The sequence below is a fragment of the Rhinatrema bivittatum genome, chromosome 4, assembly GCF_901001135.1.
Source record: "Rhinatrema bivittatum chromosome 4, aRhiBiv1.1, whole genome shotgun sequence".
Taxonomy (NCBI): domain Eukaryota; kingdom Metazoa; phylum Chordata; class Amphibia; order Gymnophiona; family Rhinatrematidae; genus Rhinatrema; species Rhinatrema bivittatum.
Window position 1 is genome coordinate 233,125,628 of NC_042618.1, and position 19,706 is coordinate 233,145,333.

The following is a 19,706-nucleotide window of genomic DNA, read 5'->3' on the forward strand; positions in this document are numbered from 1 at the left end:
TTAGAGGCTCTTCCTTTTATGGATCAAAGCACTTGGAGGAACTCTGATTTTTATGTCTCTTTTATATGTTTTTTACATTTCTGTGTGGTAATTACAGCTTCTCAGAGAGAATGTCAGCTGTACAATTGTGGTCACTCAAAATAAATGCCACTTGCTTTCCTTAGCTACGTGCCTTTGGTTCAGTTTATTCCAGGCATACGTTTTTTTTATTAGGTATGCGGTGATTTCTTTGTAAAGTATATGGGGAGAAACTTAAAAGATCTAAACCCTAGAGGAAAGGCGGGATAGCAGAGATGTGGGTTACAACATTTTTTAAATGAATACATGTTCCAAAGTTCACTGTGGGGAACAAGATAAAACATACAAACAATATAGTGACAATAAGTGCCTTGACTATCAATATACACATGGATGAGTTAAAGGCAAGTTGGAGCAGGAAGGTTTTTTAGTGCCTTCTTAAATGCTTGCATATCTGATATGGACTGTATTTATTCTGGCAAGGTGTTCCAAAAAAGGGGATAAGCAATGGAAAAAGCCTGTTCTCATGTGTAAGTTAAGTGGGCAGAGCCTCCAGTAGGCCCCAATGGGCTGACTTTAGAGTGTGTATGTTAGCGCCGGGGTTGTGGACCCTTGGGCCAGCCAGGCGGAGGATGAGATGAAGAGTTGAGAGTCTCTGCCGAGAAGAATGGCCGGGAGGCGGCACGAAGTCAGAGGACTGGACTGGCGCTTCACCCTCGGAAACCCGCGGTCCCCCCGAGAGGAGCTCGTGAGGGCCCAGGCCGTTGGGACTTAGGAGCAGAGACAACTGGAAGGACGGTCTGAGGTCAAGGCTGGCAGCAGATAAGGATATAGGCGACGTACAAGGTCAGATACCAGGAGGACCAGCCGAGGATCCGGAGAGGCAAGACCCTGGTGCCCAGGAGAAGAACCAGGAACACGGAGACTGGGGCAGGCACTCAGCAGCGGAACCAGGAGCACAGAAGCAGGATCAGGAACATGGAAGCAGGATCAGGAACACGGAGGCAGGATCAGGAACACGGAAGCAACTAGCAACTCCGAGGAGTGAACCCTGTTGCAAGGCAAAGTCTTCAGTCAAGCTCCGGGTTTAAATCCTTGCCGGCGTCTGACGTCATCTCTGGGGGCCAGCCGTGGTTTCGCGCCAAAGTCCCTTTAAATAGCCCCCCTCGTGCGCGCGTGTGCCTATAGGGGGCAGAACCAGGAATCGGAGCTCGGCGGCGTCTCCCTCGTGGGGACGCTGCCGCGGAGAGGCCTGAGCAGGCCCAACGAAAGCCGGAGCCCGTCACCAGCTCCCCGGGGAAAGAGGAGGTAAGGACGCGACCGGGACTGTAACAGTACCCCCCTCTTTCGCCCCCTCCTCAAAGGGCCAGGTTTACCAGGATGCTCCAAATGGAACTGGCACAGGAGCAATTTGTCCAAGATGTTACGGGCGGGCTCCCAGGTGTTCTCCTCAGGACCGCATCCCTCCCAGGCAAGCAAGTACTCCCATCGACGATGTTGAAAACGTACGTCTAGGATCTCCCGAACCTGTTACGTCATCTCATTATTGGCAGGAGTCTCTGTAGGATCCGGCGGTCTATGATGAAATCTGGAAAGAATTACTGGTTTAAGTAGGGAGACATGAAACACATTGTGAATTCGCAGGGTAGTGGGGAGGTGTAGGCGGTACGAAACCAACCCTACTCTCTCAGCGATTCTGAAAGGACCACAGTACTTAGGAGCTAATTTCTGAGACGGTACTCGAAGATGTATATTCTTGGTGCTTAACCAGACTTTGTCGCCCGGTAGGAACACTAGCGCGGGTCGACGATGCCGATCAACTTACTTCTTTGTGGCTCTTGCCGATCTGGAGAGTTTGTCTTGAATGGAGCTCCAGAGATTCTGTAACTGTTGAGCGGATAGTTGAGCCGCTGGCGAAGGAACAGCGATAGGCAAGGGTAACGGTGTTTTGAGTTGTCTACCGTACACTACCTGAAAGGGCGACTTCCCAGTGACTGAATGAGTATGATTATTATATGAGAATTCGGCCCACGGTAATAACGTTACCCAGTTATTTTGTCTTTCAGTAGCAAAGATGCGAAGGAACGTCTTCAATGAGCGATTCATGCGCTAGGTTTGTCCATTACTCTGAGGATGGAAGGCTGTGGACAGGTTTAGCTGAACTCCAAATTTCTTACATAATGCCCTACAGTATCAGGCCGTAAACTGTGGTCCCCGGTCTGAGACAATGTTCTGTGGTAGACCATGAACCCGGAAGATGTGCTGTGTGAAGAGTTGAGCTAGCTCCGGTGCAGATGATAACTTGGGAAGTGGAACGAAATGGGCCATCTTGGAGAAACAATCCACTGTGACCCAAATGACCGTCTTCCCTTCAGAAGAGGGTAAATCAACCACAGAGTCCGTGGCTATGTGAGTCCAGGGTTCTATGGGTATGGGTAAGGGTTGCAGAAGGCCCTACGGTTGACCTAACTGGGGCTTTTGTTTAGCACAGGTAGGATAGGAACTGACATACGTGCGGACATCTTGCCTGATGTATGGCCACCAATAATAGTGATTCAGGAGCTCCAGCTGCTTTCTCAACCTGCATGGCCGCCAGTGAGGGAGTCGTGGGCCCATACCAAAACTTTCTTCCGGAGCCACTGTGGGACTACTGTCCTTCCCAGAGGGCTTAAGACAATGCTAGCTAAGTTGATCCTTGCTGGATCCAAGATGTACTGGGGAAGCTCCCCCTCTCCCTCCAGCTCAGTGGTTCGGAACAGAGCATCTGCCCGGATGTTCTTAGATGCTGGTCGATAGCTTAGTGTGAAGTCAAAGTGATTGAAGAAAAGGGACCAACGGGCCTGTCTGGGGTTTAGACGCTGGCCTGACACAAAAACTCCAGATTTTTATGATCTGTGTAAACTGTGATGGTATGGACTGCCCCCTCCAGCCATTGTCTCCACTCTTCAAATGCCAACTTAATTGCCAAGAGTTCCTTGTCTCCTATACTGTAATTACACTTGGCTGCAGAGAATTTCTTGGAGAAGAATGAGCATGGAAGCAGTTTTCCTTTACTGGAGTTTTGACTGAGTAATGCCTCGACCGCTACATTGGAGGCGTCCACTTCAAATATAAAGTAGAGATGTGAATCGTGTGATCGATCGTCTTAACGATCGATTTCGGCTGGGGGGGGGGGGAGGGAATCGGATCGTTGCGGTTTTGTTTTTTAAAATATCGTGTAAATCGTAAATCGGGGGAGGGCGGGAAAACCGGCACACTAAAACATCCCTAAAACCCACCCCGACCCTTTAAAATAAATCCCCCACCCTCCCGAACCCCCCCAAAATGCCTTAAATTACCTGGGGTCCAGAGGGGGGGTCCCGGTGTGATCTTTTACTCTCGGGCCTCCGGTGCATTGTAGAAATGGCGCCGGTGCTACCTTTGCCCTGTCATATGACAGGGCAAAGGTAGCGCCAGCGCCATTTTGTTTTTTGTCCCTCGACGTCTGGAGCGTAGGAGATCGCTCCCGGACCTCCGCTGGACCCCCAGGGGCTTTTGGCCAGCTTGGGGGGGCCTCTTGACCCCCACAAGACTTGCCAAAAGTCCAGCGGGGGTCCGGGAGCGACCTCTGCACTCGAATCGTTTTGCCGTACAAAATGGCGCCGGCCATATGTGGCCGGCGCCATTTTGTACGGCAAAACGATGTCAGGAGCGTAGGAGATCGCTCCCGGACCCCCGCTGGACCCCCAGGGACGTTTGGCCAGCTTGGGGGGCCTCCTGACCCCCCCAAGCTGGCCAAAAGTCCCTGGGGGTCCAGCGGGGGTCCGGGAGCGATCTCCTACGCTCCTGACGTCGGGGGACAAAAAACAAAATGGCGCCGGCACTACCTTTGCCCTGTCATATGATAGGGCAAAGGTAGCCCCGGCGCCATTTCTACAACGCACCGGAGGCCCAAGAGTAAAAGATCACACCGGGACCCTCCCACTGGACCCCAGGTAATTTAAGGCATTTTGGGGGGGGGGTTCGGGAGGGTGGGGGATTTATTTTAAAGGGTCGGGGTGGGTTATAGGGTTGTTTTAGTGTGCCGGTTTTCCCGCCCTCCCCCTTCCCCTCCCCCTTCCCCCGATTTACGATTTTTGACAATAAATCGGGGGAATTCCTATTAAATATCGCCTCTAACGATTTTTGATGATTTAAAATATATCGGACGATATTTTAAATCGTCAAAAAACGATTCACATCCCTACTATAAAGGGGCGTTGCGGATCTGGGTGGTGTAGGCAAGTGCCCAGTAAGAAAGCCTCCTTTAGGTCCTCAAAAGCCTGACAGGCTGCCTTTGGCCACACCTTAGCATCCGCTCCCTTCCTAGTAAGGACAGTAAGTGGTGCCACTTTAAGGGAATAATGAGGAATGAATTGTCTATAGAAATTTGCGAATCCGAGGAAACGATGTAATGCTTTCACTCCTATCGGACGAGGCCACTCTTTAATGGCAGAAACCTTTTCTGGATCATTATGAAATCCTGTAGACGAGAGAATGTATCCCAAGAAAGGAAGAGATTCTCATTCAAACATGCATTTCTCTAGATCTGCGTATAGGTGGTTGTCCTTTAGAACTTGTAGTACCTGTCTTACGTGTTGCCAATGAGACTCCAAATCCCGGGAATAAATCAGGACATCGTCCAAGTACACTATGACTGAGGAATGCAGCATCTCGGGAAGCACTTCATTAATGAGGTTTTGGAAGACTGCCGGTGCATTACATAGTCCAAACGGCATTACTAGATGCTCGTAATGCCCGTCCCTAGTCTTCCATTCATCTCCGGGGTGGATCCAAACCAGACTGTAAGCACCCCGAAGGTCAAGTTTGGTAAAGATCTTGGCTCCCTGTAATCTGTCCAGGAGTTCAGGGATTAATGGAAGAGGGTAACGATCCCGCTTGGTAATGGCGTTTAGGCCTCTGTAATCAATGCATGGCATTAAAGTGCCATCCTTTTTCCCTATGAAGAAAAATCCCGCACCAGCGGACGATCTGGAAGGTCTGATGAATCCTTTGGCTAGGTTTTCGGAAATATACTCAGACATCGCTCGAGTCTCTGTAAGGGTTAGGGGATACACCCTCCCTCGGGGCGGCGTGGTTCCGGGTAGTAACTCAATTGCACAGTCAAAGGAGTGATGCTGTGGCAAGATCTCTGCTTTCTTCTTGGAAAATACATCTGCAAATTCTGCGTAAGGTGTTGGAGGCATGACGGAAGTATTCAGCAAAGGCACGCCAGGTGAGCACGGAACTTTGAGACAGTTAGAGAAGCAAAAGGAACTCCATCTAGCTATTTGTAGACTGTCCCAATGGATAACCGGAGAGTGTTGCTGTAACCATGGTAATCCCAGTACCACCGGATGTACTGCTCTCTCCAGGACCAAGAAGGATATCTCTTCAGAATGAAGTACTCCAGTTCGGAGAGTGAGAGGAGCCGTGGAGGTCGAGATACTCCCATGAAAAACTGTGCCCCGGATAGAGGTAATCCGTAATGGAGGAATACGGGGAAGAGTGGGTAACTGGAGTTGTTGCACCAAGTCGGACAAGATAAAGTTCCCATCTGCCCCAGAGTCAATAAAGGCAAGGGTATTAAAAGACCCTCCAGGATATTCAAGGGTCACAGGTACCATACACTGAGGAGCAGAATTAACACAGCCTGGGAATAGTTCCCCGGTATTGCCTAGGCTTTGGTGTTTTCCGGGCGCTCCTTACATTGGGCTAAAAAGTGACCCTTGCTGCCAGAGAACAAGCGTAGGCCCAATGCCCAGCATCGTCGCCTCTCTTCTGCAGTCAAAGGCATTCGTCCTAACTGCATGGGGTTCCTCTGTCGACAACTCTGGGTGCGCTGCTGCCTTGCCTGATGATGACGTCATAGGTCTGGAGAAAACAGGAGCCAAAGGTATTGGCCGGCGTGGCAGGCGTCCCTCCTTCGCCCTTTGTTGAAGGCGACGATCAATTTGCTCAGCCAAGTCTATAACCCTGTTGAGGTCATCAGGAATGTTTCTGGCTGCCAACTCGTCCTTGATACAGGCAGATAGGCCCTCCAGAAAGACTTCCCGCAGACTGTCATCTCGACACCCTTCTTCCTGAGCGAGGGTGCGGAACTCGATTGCATAGTCAACCAAGGACCGGGATCCCTGTCGTAGCTGCAGAAGCTCTGACGTTGCTGTAGACAAGCGTGCGGGTTCATCAAATGCTTGCTTGAAGTTAATTACGAATTGCTGTAAATTAGTTAGTAGCGGATCATTGCGCTCCCACATGGGCGAGGCCCAGCTCAGCACCTTCCCATCCAATAAAAACATAATATAGGCTACCTTTACGGAGTCAGAAGGAAACTGGCTAGGTAGGAGTGAGAATCTTATGTAGCATTGGTTCAAAAAACCTTGGCAGCCCTTGGCATCACCCGAGTAGCGAGAAGGAGCGGGCAGCTGAGTAGGTGCAGTCACGCTCATAACAGGAATGGAGGGTTGCAGAGGGCGGCTCCGGAGGCGTGGAGTCCAAACGATTAGCCAACTGTTCGACATTGGCAGCTAGGACATCGAGGCAGTGCTGCTGCTGCTGCTGCTGCAACCGTTGAGCCATTCCAGGAATGGCTTGAAATCCTGAGATATCCGCCGGGTCCATGGCCTTGCAAACTGTTAGCGCCGGGGTTGTAGACCCTTGGGCCAGGCAGGCGGAGGATGAGATGAAGAGTTGAGAGCCTCTGCCGAGAAGAATGGCCAGGAGGCGGAACGAAGTCAGAGGACCGAACTGGCGCTTCACCCTCGGAAGCCCGCGGTCCCCCCGAGAGGAGCTCGTGAGGACCCAGGCTGCTGGGACTTAGGAGCAGAGACAACTGGAAGGACGGTCCGAGGTCGAGGCTGGCAGCAGATAAGGATATAGGCAACATACCAGGTCAGATACCAGGAGGACCAGCTGAGGATCCGGAGAGGCAAGACCCTGGTGCCCAGGAGAATAACCAGGAACACGGAGACTGGGGCAGGCACTCGGTAGCGGAACCAGGAGCACAGAAGCAGGATCAGGAACACGGAGGCAGGATCAGGAACACAAAGGCAGGATCAGGAACACGGAAGCAACTAGCAACTCCGAGGAGTGAACCCTGTTGCAAGGCAAAGTCTTCAGTCAAGCGCCAGGTTTAAATCCTTGCCGGCATCTGAAGTCATCTCTGGGGGCCGGCCGTGGTTTCGCGCCAAAGTCCCTTTAAATGGCCCCCCCTTGCACGCGCATGTGCCTATGGGGGGCGGAGCCAGGAATTGGAGCTCGGCGGTGTCTCCCTCGTGGGGACGCCGCCATGGAGAGGCCTGAGCAGGACCGACGAACGCCGGAGCCCGTCGCCAGCTCCCCGGGGAAAGAGGAGGTAAGGACCCGGTCGCGAACCCAGCGACCAGGACCTCAACAGTGTGTGTGGGATGGCAAAAATGTAGAACTGATGTAATCCACAGTGATGGAGCATTAGTTAATAATTTATAAACCAGCATGGCAAGCTTGAATTTAACTCGTCATCGTATGGGGAGCCAGTAAAGGAAATAGAAAATGGGAGTAATATGGTCCTTCATGTTTGAGTTAGTTAATACACATGCAGCAGCATTTTGGACAATTTAGAGAGCTCTGATGGTATTTACAGGGAGACATCCATGGTTTTGATGCACAGGAGATGTCAATGGAAAGGAGGCTCTAGAACAAGGGGTCATGGGATGAGTGTGAAAGAGGATTAGACTCACGAGTAATCTATGGTTCTCAACCCAGTCTTAGGGACACATCCAGCTAGTCAGGTCTTCAGGATATCCACAATGAATATGCATGAGATAGATTTGCATATAATAGAGACAGCGAATGCAAATCTACCTTATGCATATTCATTGTGGATATCCTGAAAACAAGACTGGATGGGTGAGTCCCAAAGACTGGGTGGAGTACCCCTAATTTAAGGAAATATTTCTTTACAGAGAGGGTGAAAAATGTATGGACAGCTTCCTGGTGAAGATGGTGGATCAAGGACAGTATCTTAATTCAAGAAAGCATGGGACAAGCATAGGGAATCTCTGAGGGAGTGGCAAAGGATTATAGAGCTGAGCAATTGCTGAGAATGGGCAGACTAGATAGGCCATATGGTCTTTTTTTGCTGTCATGTATCTATGTTTCTATTTGTATTGATATTCATGTCCCTGTTCACTCACAGTATCAGGGGTGTTGTTAGCACTGGGCATTTGGGGCCTGTGCCCCGAGTCTCCAGCTGAGAGCAAAGCAGAAGAAATCCTGCATGGCCACAGCTTTCTGTTCAGCAGGCGGCCAAAGAAGAGATTCTGCGGGGCCGCCTGCAGTCCCTGCAGCTGATGGCTGAGGAAGAGGCCCTCTCGGCCACAGGCATTTCCATCCAGCCAGTAACCAAGGAAGAGGCCCCTTGAGCGACCAGTGATTTCTCTGCAGCCAATGGCCGAAGAAGAGGAAAAGGTTCAGAGTATGCCCATGTGGGTGTATGTATGTGTTTGTGATAGATAACTGCCTGTATGAGTATGAGAGACTGCCTGTGAATGTATGAATGAGCTGTTAGAGAGACTGTGTGTGAGACTACCTATAAGTGTGTGTGAGAGACTGCCTGTGTGTATGTATGAGGGACTGTATGTGTGTATGTGAGAGAGAGAAAGAGCAAAGACTGCCTGCATGTATGAGAGAGTAAGGACTGCCTGTTTGTGAGAGAGAGTGAGTAAGACATGTATGTGTATGTGAGACCGCCTGTGTATGACAGAGAGCGAGACACTGTGTGAGAATAAGAGAGACTGTGCGTGACGAGAGTGAAACTGCCTGTGGGTGTAAGAGACAGAGGGTAAAATTTGTGTGCTCCTCTCGAATCTATGACAGGCTCAGATGACTGGAGATCTGAAGTTCCCAGTGTTATGACCACCGTCCGTGGCCATCTGTGGCAGGCTCAACTCACGTCATGTCATGCCTGGCTCTCATCCTCCAGTGCTGTCGTGGCGGTGGCCAGTCACTACCACCGTGTTCCTCCTGACTCTGCACTCCACGTGGCAGCCAGGATGCCAACTAGCTCCCTGATCCTGGGCCTCTCTAGGTGCGCACGCACACTATCGGCCCTTCCTTTAAAGGGCCTTTGGCGGGAACTCCGGGTTCGTCCCCGACTGATGACATCATTGACCCGGGATATTTAAGCTTCACCTCTAGCCACCACTAACTGACTTGGCAACGAGTTCCATGGTTCCTATTGGTGCCATATTCTTTCCACGGACTGGTTGTTCCTGTCATCAGACCTCTACGCTGTTCCTTCTGGGTTCCTCTCTCAGCGCCTCCTGCTCTGTGGGTTCTGGCTCAGTGCAACCTAACTGGACTCTCTCTCAGCACTTCCCGCTGCTCGGGGCCAGGCTCAGCGCAACCTTACCCGGACTCTCTCTCAGCACCTCCTGCACCGTGGGCCCTGGCTCAGCGCAACCTAACCTTGACTCTCTCTCAGTGCTTCCCGCTCTTCGGGAACAGGCTCAGCACTATTCTACTTGTGAGCTCCAACCGCAGTGCCCGCTGCTCCTGGGAATCTCCGTGGTACTTCTCCTTGAGGACTTTTGCTACAGTGCCTTCTCTCTTCTGGTGTTGGCTCAGCGCAGTACTTCTCCAGACTGGGACTCTGTGCCCCACTCATCGGGGCATCCTTCTGCACTGCCACTACAGAGTGTTGTGCCCATCGGTCGCAGACGGCTGCACCTCTATTGCTCAACTTTTTCCTGCCTGACTCAATTCCTTTTGGGAAGATGGCTGCCTCCGCTTCTCCACGCTGACCCCCTCAGTGTCCCCGGTCCAGCATGGGCGATTGCATTCGCCATGTTTCTCTTGGAGTCACCTAGGCCACGCTCGCGCGCAGCCCCGTTCTTTACATGCGTCATGGCGGGAACCCCGGGTGCGTCTCCACCGCATGACGTCACAAGCTCTAGTATTTAAACTCCATTCATGATTCCTAATACGAGTTATCAAGGAATCCTCCATGCTGATCTCTCTACGTTACCAGATGCTTCCGCTCTGTGTACTCTTGTTCCAGGACGACTTAGGTACCCACTCCTCGGGGGCCTTGCCTCGCTCCTCTACACCCTCCAGGGTTATCTGCTACCAACAAGGACGCCTAAGGTACCCGCTCCTCGGGAGCCTTGCCTCGCTCCTGTCTACCCTCTGGGTTTGCCTACCACCATCAAGGACGCCTAAGGTCCCCACTCCTCGGGGGCCTTATTTCGTCCCGGACCTTTGCTCCTCGGGGGATCTCTCCTGCTACAACTGCCAGTATCAGAGTGAGTACTACTGCTCCAGTTCTGTCTCTGCATTGTCTCATTTCTCTCTTCATAGATCCTCGGCCTACCCCGCTTCGCAGACCACTACCGGACCCATCTCCCTCTCGGGACCTGGTGAGACTGTGGGACTGCCTTTTCCACTCTGCAGCCTTCAGATGGAACATTGCCATCAGACATCTCCTCTTCTGGCTGGGATCATTACCTGTTCCTCGGGTTACCATCTACATTGCAGTATAATTGCATAATGTAAATACTGCTCATTGTAAATATTTTACTTCTGTATAATTTCTTTAATTATTGTCTCCTTGCTCCACCAGTTCTAGCAACCCTGTTATATTGTAACTTTATTGTTTCTTATGCACTTGTTATATGTACGAAGTTGCAGCACCCCTTGTTATCTGTAAACCGGCATGATATGATTGTATCATGAATGCCGGTATAAAAAAAAAAAAAAAGCTCTAAATAAATAAATAAATAAAATATAATAAAAACTAACTTCTCTGTGTCCATCTCTGCTCGGAGCTAGCCTATTGCTGCAAGTCCCTGTGGGGCTCCGCCCTGTGGGAGGTGCCATCTCTTGCAGCAACCCAGGGCCCATGCCTCAATGTCCAAAGTACAACACAGAGGGCCCCTGTCATTGTCTTGCCGTGAACCGTGCGGTACCCCTGCACTGCCACCCTCCAGGCCCCTGCTTCAGCAGGTTCCCCGCTCTAGCCTTTATCCAGCGGACTACAGTTCGTGTCTCTCTTCATCTGCATCTCCTCATCTCCACATGGTTCTGCTCTACTCCCTCCAGAGCTGCTGTGGACTTGCACTCCCTGAGACTCTTTCTCCTTCCGCCCCCTAGAGTGCTCCTGTCTCGAAATGTGCCTAATCTCTCTGACTCTCTCTGCACGTACTCGCCTGCCCGCTCTGGTGCCAGCCACACAGGGGTGCTCCTAAGTCCTGCCAGCCCCGGCACCCAAGGGTTCAAACTGCGGGGAACGAGGGTCAGTAAAGGTGAAGTTCCAGCTTGCCTTTGTTCCCGGCCAGCCTCGCCTCCCGACGGTGGGGACCTGGGGGGCCCAACTCCTCAGGTAACAACAACCCCACCTCAGGCCAAGAGTCCACAATTCCTAACACCAAGGTATAGAGAGTGAGGTATTTTTCTTTACCTTTACCTATGTGTCTGCTCTTTTGAAATATTTGATTGGTGTTTGGTAAACTTTAAAAAATTTTTGTACGAATTTTAATTTATTGGATATCTGTTCACCGGCTGATTTGACGTATTTGTTCTTTTTCTTAGTAAGGTTAATGTTTTATATTTCTTAATTATATTTGATGTTTAACAGTAACAGTGATGTTTTCCCCATTGTTGCACTGCAAACAGAGTTAGTTTTTGTCTGCATATTTCTTTTATGGTCTCTTATTCTGTATTTGGCGAGGGTCTGTCTATGTACTGCATGTGTGACCAAGGTGAGGTATTCTGCTAGCATGTAGTTTCTGGGTGGGGATGCATAGCAACCTGACTTGTTCTGTTTTCTTAATAGATGCATTGGTGTTTTAGGGCCTGCTGTAATGTTTGCAGTGTCACCTTTTCAAGGATAGGGTTGTTACTGTTTGTGTCCGGCAGTTGGTGTGTACAGGTATGGCAGGTTTATTATAGGTTCTGAGTACAATTTTTACAGGGTTTTGAATTTCTATACAATGTTCCTGATAGTGGAGGGAGTTCGTGTTGCTGTTACTGAGATGAAACCAGAATTTGAATATTATTTTCCTATGGTGAGTAATAAGAGGAAGTGCCCTAGTTCTGCTCTATGAATGCAGAATATTGTAGAACTTGAGGTGCAGGGTTTATATTGAGATTTTGTATAGACTCCAGACTTCACTCCCAAGAGTCTCAATGCATGGATGAGATGATGGTGCAAAGAAGAGGGATTCAGTTTTGTTAGGAACTGGGGAACCTTTTGGGGAAGGGGGAGTCTCTTCCGAAGGGATGGGCTCCACCTTAACCAGGGTGGAACCAGACTGCTGGCACTAACTTTTAAAAAGGAGATAGAGCAGCTTTTAAACTAGAACAAAGGGGAAAGTCGACAGTTGCTCAGCAGCGCATGCTTCGGAGAGAGGTATCTTCAAAGGATACTAATGATGCATTAGAATTAGGGCATCCCGACAGTGATATTCCAATAATAAGAAAAGTAATCCAAGTGCCTGTAACTAAAAACTCACCTGAGCTAAAAAAAGTCTAACTTATCCCTATCAATTAAAAAGCAGAATGAAAATACAAACAAAAAACAAACTTTGAAATGTTTGTATGCTAATGCCAGAAGTCTAAGAAGTAAGATGGGAGAATTAGAGTGTATAGCAGTGAATGATGACAGACTTAATTGGCATCTCAGAGACATGGTGGAAGGAGGACAACCAATGGGACAGTGCTATACCGGGATACAAACTATATCGCAATGACAGAGAGGAGCACTCGGGAAGCGGTATGGCGCTTTATGTCCGGGATGGCAGAGTCCAACAGGATAAACATCCTGCATGAGACTAAATGCACAATTGAATCTTTATGGGTAAGAACATAAGAACATAAGAACATGCCATACTGGGTCAGACCAAGGGTGCATCAAGCCCAGCATCCTGTTTCCAACAGTGGCCAATCCAGGCCATAAGAACCTGTCAAGTACCCAAAAACTAAGTCTATTCCATGTTACTGTTGCTAGTAATAGCAGTGCTTATTATCTAAGTTAACTTAATTAATAGCAGGAAATGGACTTCTGCAAGAACTTATCCAATCCTTTTTTAAACACAGCTATACTAACTGTACTAACCATATCTTCTGGCAACAAATTCCAGAGTTTAATTGTGCGTTGAGTGAAAAAGAACTTTCTCCTATTAGTTTTAAATGTGCCACATGCTAACTTCATGGAGTGCCCCCTAGTCTTTCTATTATCCGAAAGAGTAAAAAACAGATTCACATCTACCAGTTCTATATTGATGCTTAGAACACTTTCCACTATTTTTCCTGGCATTGAAGTCAGGCTAACCGGTCTGTAGTTTCACAGATCGCCCCTGGAGCCCTTTTTAAATAATGGGGTTACATTAGCTATCCTCCAGTCTTCAGGTACAATGGATGATTTTAATGATAGGTTACAAATTTTTACTAATAGGTCTGAAATTTCATTTTTGAGTTCCTTCAGAACCCTGGGGTGTATACCATCTGGTCCAGGTGATTTACTACTTTTCAGTTTATCAATCAGGCCTACCACATCTTCTAGGTTCACTGTGACTGGATCTCACAGGGCCTTCTCGCACTGAACGCACAGGGCGTTGGCCTCTTCATTTTGTGCGGCTCTGATGTGGCATGCTGGGCAGAGGCATTGAGCCTTGATCTCCATTTCCGGTGGTGCCATGGATATAGGCTCGTAAATCCTTATGCGCTCTGGTGCGTCTAAGATGTGCGTGCGGGTTGTGTGCGCGCAGGTGTGCGCTCAAGTCGCAAGTATGCGCCCAGCCCAGTAAGCGCACGATGCACGTATATCTTATGTGCACGGCACTTATGCGTGCAACTTTATGCGCACATGTATTTTGTGTGCCTAGCTAGCCTTGTGCGCCCGGATCGAGACTGCGGACTGAGTGGCGGATAGGGCCAAAATGGCGACGGTGACCACGTGGGCAATATGGCGACCACCTCGGAGGGTCTCCACTTGGGAGGACCCTTGGATCTAACCGGGGCCTGGCCCTGCTAGGGCGGATCAACCCGGCGGCACTGGTCCCGGCTGGCGACCTGTGCAATTCCTCGAACCTCAGAGACCGGAGTCTATGAAGAAGATTTCTACCTTACCTTGTCTTTGGCGCTTCCCGGTTTCGTTCCGGGCGGTCTCCGGCTGTGGGGGGAGAGGGCAAATACCTTCACTGCCGCGCTCGAGGATGCACCCACTGCCTCTCAGCCGCGCCCGAGATCGGGGGCTAGGTCCCCGCCGAGGATCGGCCGCCGGATCGAGGCTTACCTCCGAGGAACCACGGAAATCACCTCGGGAATTCTCAACTGGGGGAGAGACCCGAGGGTATCACCGCAGGAGAGCAGGGCTCATCTGTAGAGGTAAGTTTTCTTCTGAATTTGGGTTTTCTCTGTTGAATTTGTTGTAATGCTGTGAGAGCGTGCAGGTAGTCCCTAACTGCTATGGAGACGGAAAATACTGAAGAGCTGCACTTCCTGCAGGAGTATATGTACTAGGGCTGACGTCAGATTGAAATCTGATCCGTCTCCAACTGCTATCAGGAGTACACTATACATGACCACCCGACTGACTCTCGCCCTATCTATTTACTCTCCCTACCCTCCACCCTCAGTGGGTATACTCCCCTCTTCCCCTTCCCTTTATTACTTTCCCCTGCTAATTATTCTAATTGCTTTGATGAACCCACTTGCTAAAACTAACATGTACATATGTATATAATTCTCGTATGTTCTACTCCTACCCTTGTTGACCCTCTCCCTGTTAAAAAATTGTTATTATTGTAAAGCTTGTTGCTAAGTTATGTTACATTGTGAACCGAGGTGATGTTTTGCAAATGTGCCTCGGTATATTAAAAACCCTTATATAAATAAATAAATAAATAAATTAATTAATTAATTAAAAAAATACCCACTGGTCCTGAGTCCATCTGCTACACACTAGGAAATTATGTATTTTTACAGGATTGTTTTGGGGAGGGGGGATCGTGATGAGTTAATTATTAAAATCTCAAGGGACGGGAGGAGAGGTCTGTGCCCCTGATCTTTAATACCTAGAAATGTCTGTGCCCATCATCTGCCCTTAAAAGAGGTTCTGATTTGTCTCCTGGATTTTTGGACAGAGTCAGCTGATGCTTTTTCAAAGCCATTTATCCATGCAAGTGGCTATTCCAAAATTGACCCAGACTCAACGCATGTAAAAGTATGAGCATAACCTGGTTTTGTGGGCACTTTTATATGTATTGAGGAGAAGCATTCTGGGGGAGGGAGGCAGAGTTGGGTGGTGTCATGCATACTTTTTTAAGTTAAAAAAAGTGTGCATATAAGCGTACATGTGGAAGTTGTGCCCTCCAAAAGAGAGGTAGATCTTTACGTGAGTGAATGCATGCATGTACTTGGCCAATTACCCGGGTATTCTCAAAGTTTATTTTCAAAATACTCAGTAAATTCTGTGTGTACAATGTACACCTGTATTTTACCTTTCTATAGGCTTTGTGACAATTGCCCTCTCAAAGTCACTAGTTTTCAGAACTTGAAATGAATGTATTCTGTCCCACTCCACACACCAGTTTTCAGAGCTGAGTGCCAAATACTGTTTCAGGATGTAAAATAAACCAAAGCTGATCAACACTTTCAAACATGAAGCAGTAGGAATAAAGGTCAACAAACAAGGTATAGGCGATACCTGTTATTTATTTATTTTTTGCTGGACCGGATAATCTGTGACTAGCTTTCAGGACCTGTGCTTCCTTCATCAGATCAGTGCAGAATGAGCTACAGACGATGTTACCCAACTATAAAGTTTGAAAACAAACACCACCACGCCAGTATTGTAATGGAACTTGTAATTTATTTGTATAGTTGGGCAACACCATCTGCAACTCAGTCTGATGAAGGGACCATAGCTCCTGAAAGCTAATCACAAGTGTATTAAGAATGAATACAAATGAAATTGAAACTTTAATTCCATTTGTATTTATTTGCACAAATGGAAAACTGTAGTACGAGCTGGTATCAGCTTATTTTTTGGGGGGGCTCTGTTACTTCCTCTTTTGGTCTTATTCCTAGATTTATTTTTTTTTTGAATCCTGGCAAAGCTTGACACTTGTGTGCTCAAATGTTATACACTTTTATTATGGTCACATCCTCTTAAAAACCTAATTTGCTAATACCAGGACTGGGAGGGAAAGCAGCTACCATGCTGGCTAGATTGATTCCTGTCACTCTCAAACAATCTTTCCGCTCTCCCAAAACAGACACATCTTCCTACCCAAGATATTCTAATCTGTTCCAATCTAGCAAGCATAAGAATTAGGGATGTGCATTCGTTTGCAACGAAAGAGGAAATAAGGATGATATTTCCTATTTCATTGCATTTCGGGGGGCTGACGAAACAAAATGAAACCCCATGAAATTTTGTGTGGTTTTCTTATTGTTTTTTGTGGTGGGGGGGGGGGGGGGGGGGGGGAAGGGCACATTAAAAAAAAAACCAAACCCTCCCCGACCCTTAAAATTTAATTAATTGCAAACCCCCACCGTCTCGACTCCCCAAGACTTGCTGAAAGTCTCTGGTGGTCCAGTGGGGTCCCGAGAGCAATCTCCCCCTCTCGGGCCTTCGGCTGCCAATAATCAAAATGGCACCGGTGGCTCTTTGCCCTTACCATGTGACAGGGGCTATCAGTGCCATTGGTCGGCTCTTGTCACATGGTAGGAGCAATGGATGGCCCAAACCATTTTTTAAGATGGCGCCGGCCATCCATTGCTCCTACCATGTGACAGAGGCTGGCCAATGGCACCAATAGCCCCTGTCACATGGTAAGGGCAAAGGGCCACCGGTGCCATTTTGATTACTGGCAGCCGACGGCCTGAGAGTGGGAGATCGCTCCTGGGACCCTCACTGGACCACCAGGGACTTTCGGCAAGTTTTAGGGGGGTCAGGAGGGTGGGGGGTTGTAGTTAATTGAATTTGAAGGGTTGGGGGGTTTTTTTTTCGGGCAGCCAAAAAAAGATCGGCCTGAACTGCGGGAAAACGAAATTTCCTGCGGCGGGCCAATAATGAAGGCCAAACCAAAAGGTTTGACCGAATCACATCTCTAATAAGAATAATGACAAATCCCTCCTAGAGTGCAGATAAACAATGAAGCTTAAATCCAGAGTGAGCTTGTCTTTCCACACAGACCAGAAGGGTTCCAGTATTCCACCACAGAAATGAAAGCCATGGCCTTTCTTTCCCATGCTACCTCAGCCTGAGATCTTTCATCAGCAACATGCTTCTCTTTGTAATCTGCACTTTCCTGTGCACTGTAGCCTGAATTGACAAGACAATTGATACCTAGGAGGTAATTTTCAAAAGGTTTTACATGTATAAATGGGATTTTGAAAATTGCTATTTTTACACACATAGCTCCTTCGAAAATTCACCCCATAGAGTATTAGGACAATTCCAGCTGATCTAATGGAGACGACAGACCAGATCTGAAAAAAACAAAATCATCCCAGAAAAACCTCTCTCTTCCCTGCTTTCTCAGCTTTTCAAAATTTGTTGCTAGTTTTTCTGACTGTGATATTGTGCAAGGAAATATACTGAAGAGGGCATATGCCAGCTGGCTGATGAACTATTGTGTCACATTACCTGTGATGATGGCAAGATATAATGTATACACAAGATCATTATCATTAGCATGCAGAGAAAGATTCCATAGGCATTAGCCATGCATTTCATTGGACAGGAAAGGGGGTATTTTTGCCCTGTTTGCAAATTGAGATAAATAGGCTTTTTCTGTCTCACATGTGTACAGTCATTTGCCTGTAGACTGGTTACAATGTTATACATAAATAACCATCACTTCACTACAGAACTATGAAGGCGAGGAGTTGCAATACATTTTTGGAGGAATATGATGACTCTGGATGCACAGATTTCATAAGCATTTGGATAACAGATGATCCAGGGAGTCTTCTTAAAAAGCACATTTCTGGACTTTGGAGAAATCTTGTACCTGTGGATGTAGATTAAAAGGTTTTTGTTGTTCTCTCTGAATACATGCATGTAACCCCTGCTGGATCCATTAGAAACAAATAGAACTTGATGGATGTCATCTATTTCCATTTTTTTAAATATACTGTATGTACCTACATGAAGGAATTGAGCACTTTTGTGCTTGTATTCTGTCTATGCTTGATTACCTATTTCTATAATCTGGATAAGAAAATGGGGATGATAGTGCTGTAATAAAATTACATGAATTACTGTGGAGAAAAATGTTTTTTTTGAGTAGCCATTTTGCATTTGACTTTTGTAAATGTTTGTCCTTAATTTTTCAAAATATGTGTATTAGAATGTGAGGTTTAAAATGTATACTCACGTAACAGGACCAGTTACACACCTAATACATTTTTAAAGATGAATGATCGGTGTTTGGGCAGAATTGCACGATTAAATTTAGACAGCCAATAAAAGCACCCAGCTTGGAAGTGTGGCATTACCTGTGTGTACCCACTGTCTGAAAAAAGCCTTCTATCGATCTGGCAAAAGTACATGGTGGGTCCTGGACTGGGGGAGACATTCCCCCAGTGGGCTCTGAAAATAACATCTGTGGACTGAAGTTTCAAATTGAGGGATACCTTATTTTCCAGAAAAGCCTTGCCTGCTCTAAAAGGAGGAGCAAAGTACCTGCAGAAATTTTCAAAGAGAAAGTATGTGTGCTTCCCTTCAAAATTCAGTGCAATTAATGGGTAAAATGTACGTACAGGCTTTGCACCAAGATAGTGTCCTAACACCCTGCAAGAACGTTTGCCTGCACAGTTTTGAAATAGTGCATTTTTTACCCAAAGATTTCATTTGTTCAATTTTTGAAAGTGAAAATAGTTTGCAAGTAAAGGTTTCTGCCAAAGGTGCCATGGAATTCTTTAAAGACAAGCAGTTCACGAAGTCACACACACACACATGGTTTATGTGACCATGTTCTGCGCTGAATGGACTGACTATCCTAGAGCTTGACCATATGCTATGCTGAATGAAATTATTCTTTCAGGGCATTCTGGAAGAGACAAAAGCCTTTCATTGTCCATGTATGATAGTTCCCCACTGCTGCAACCCTGCAGTTTCCCTCAGTTTCATATGAATGCTAGTCTGCCTTCTGATCGCTTCCTGGAGCAGAAGACTAGGACATGTCGCAAACACTTCCAGCTCAGGTGTGCACCACTTGAGGAAGTTCCTGTTTGCTACATCCCGTTTCAGGGACAACTTGTGGGGTTCCAGATATTGATTAAATCTGTCTGCCAAGATGTTGCCTCTTCCTACCAGATACATGGCTCTTGGGGTCAAATCATGCCAGCTGGCCCAGTTCCGCACCTTGACAGTTTCCAACTACAATTTTTATACTGCTTTTCCCAAAGGCTGAAGCCTTCCTTCTTGGGGAGGTAGAATATGATCACTTGATTGCCTTTTTGAACTAGGACAATTTTCTTGGCCACCTGGTTCTTGAAAATCTAAGAGACTTAGAGTTCAGAAATCCATTCTGCTTTCTGTGTGCCCCACTTTATGGGTCTAACATCTCATTTAAATGCACGAGTGCTTAATTTTAGGAATTTACTGCTTTGTTTCCATAAAAAAAATGTATTTTGACTATTCATTTTCTATTACTGTAGAATGGTGACATTTTATGAAG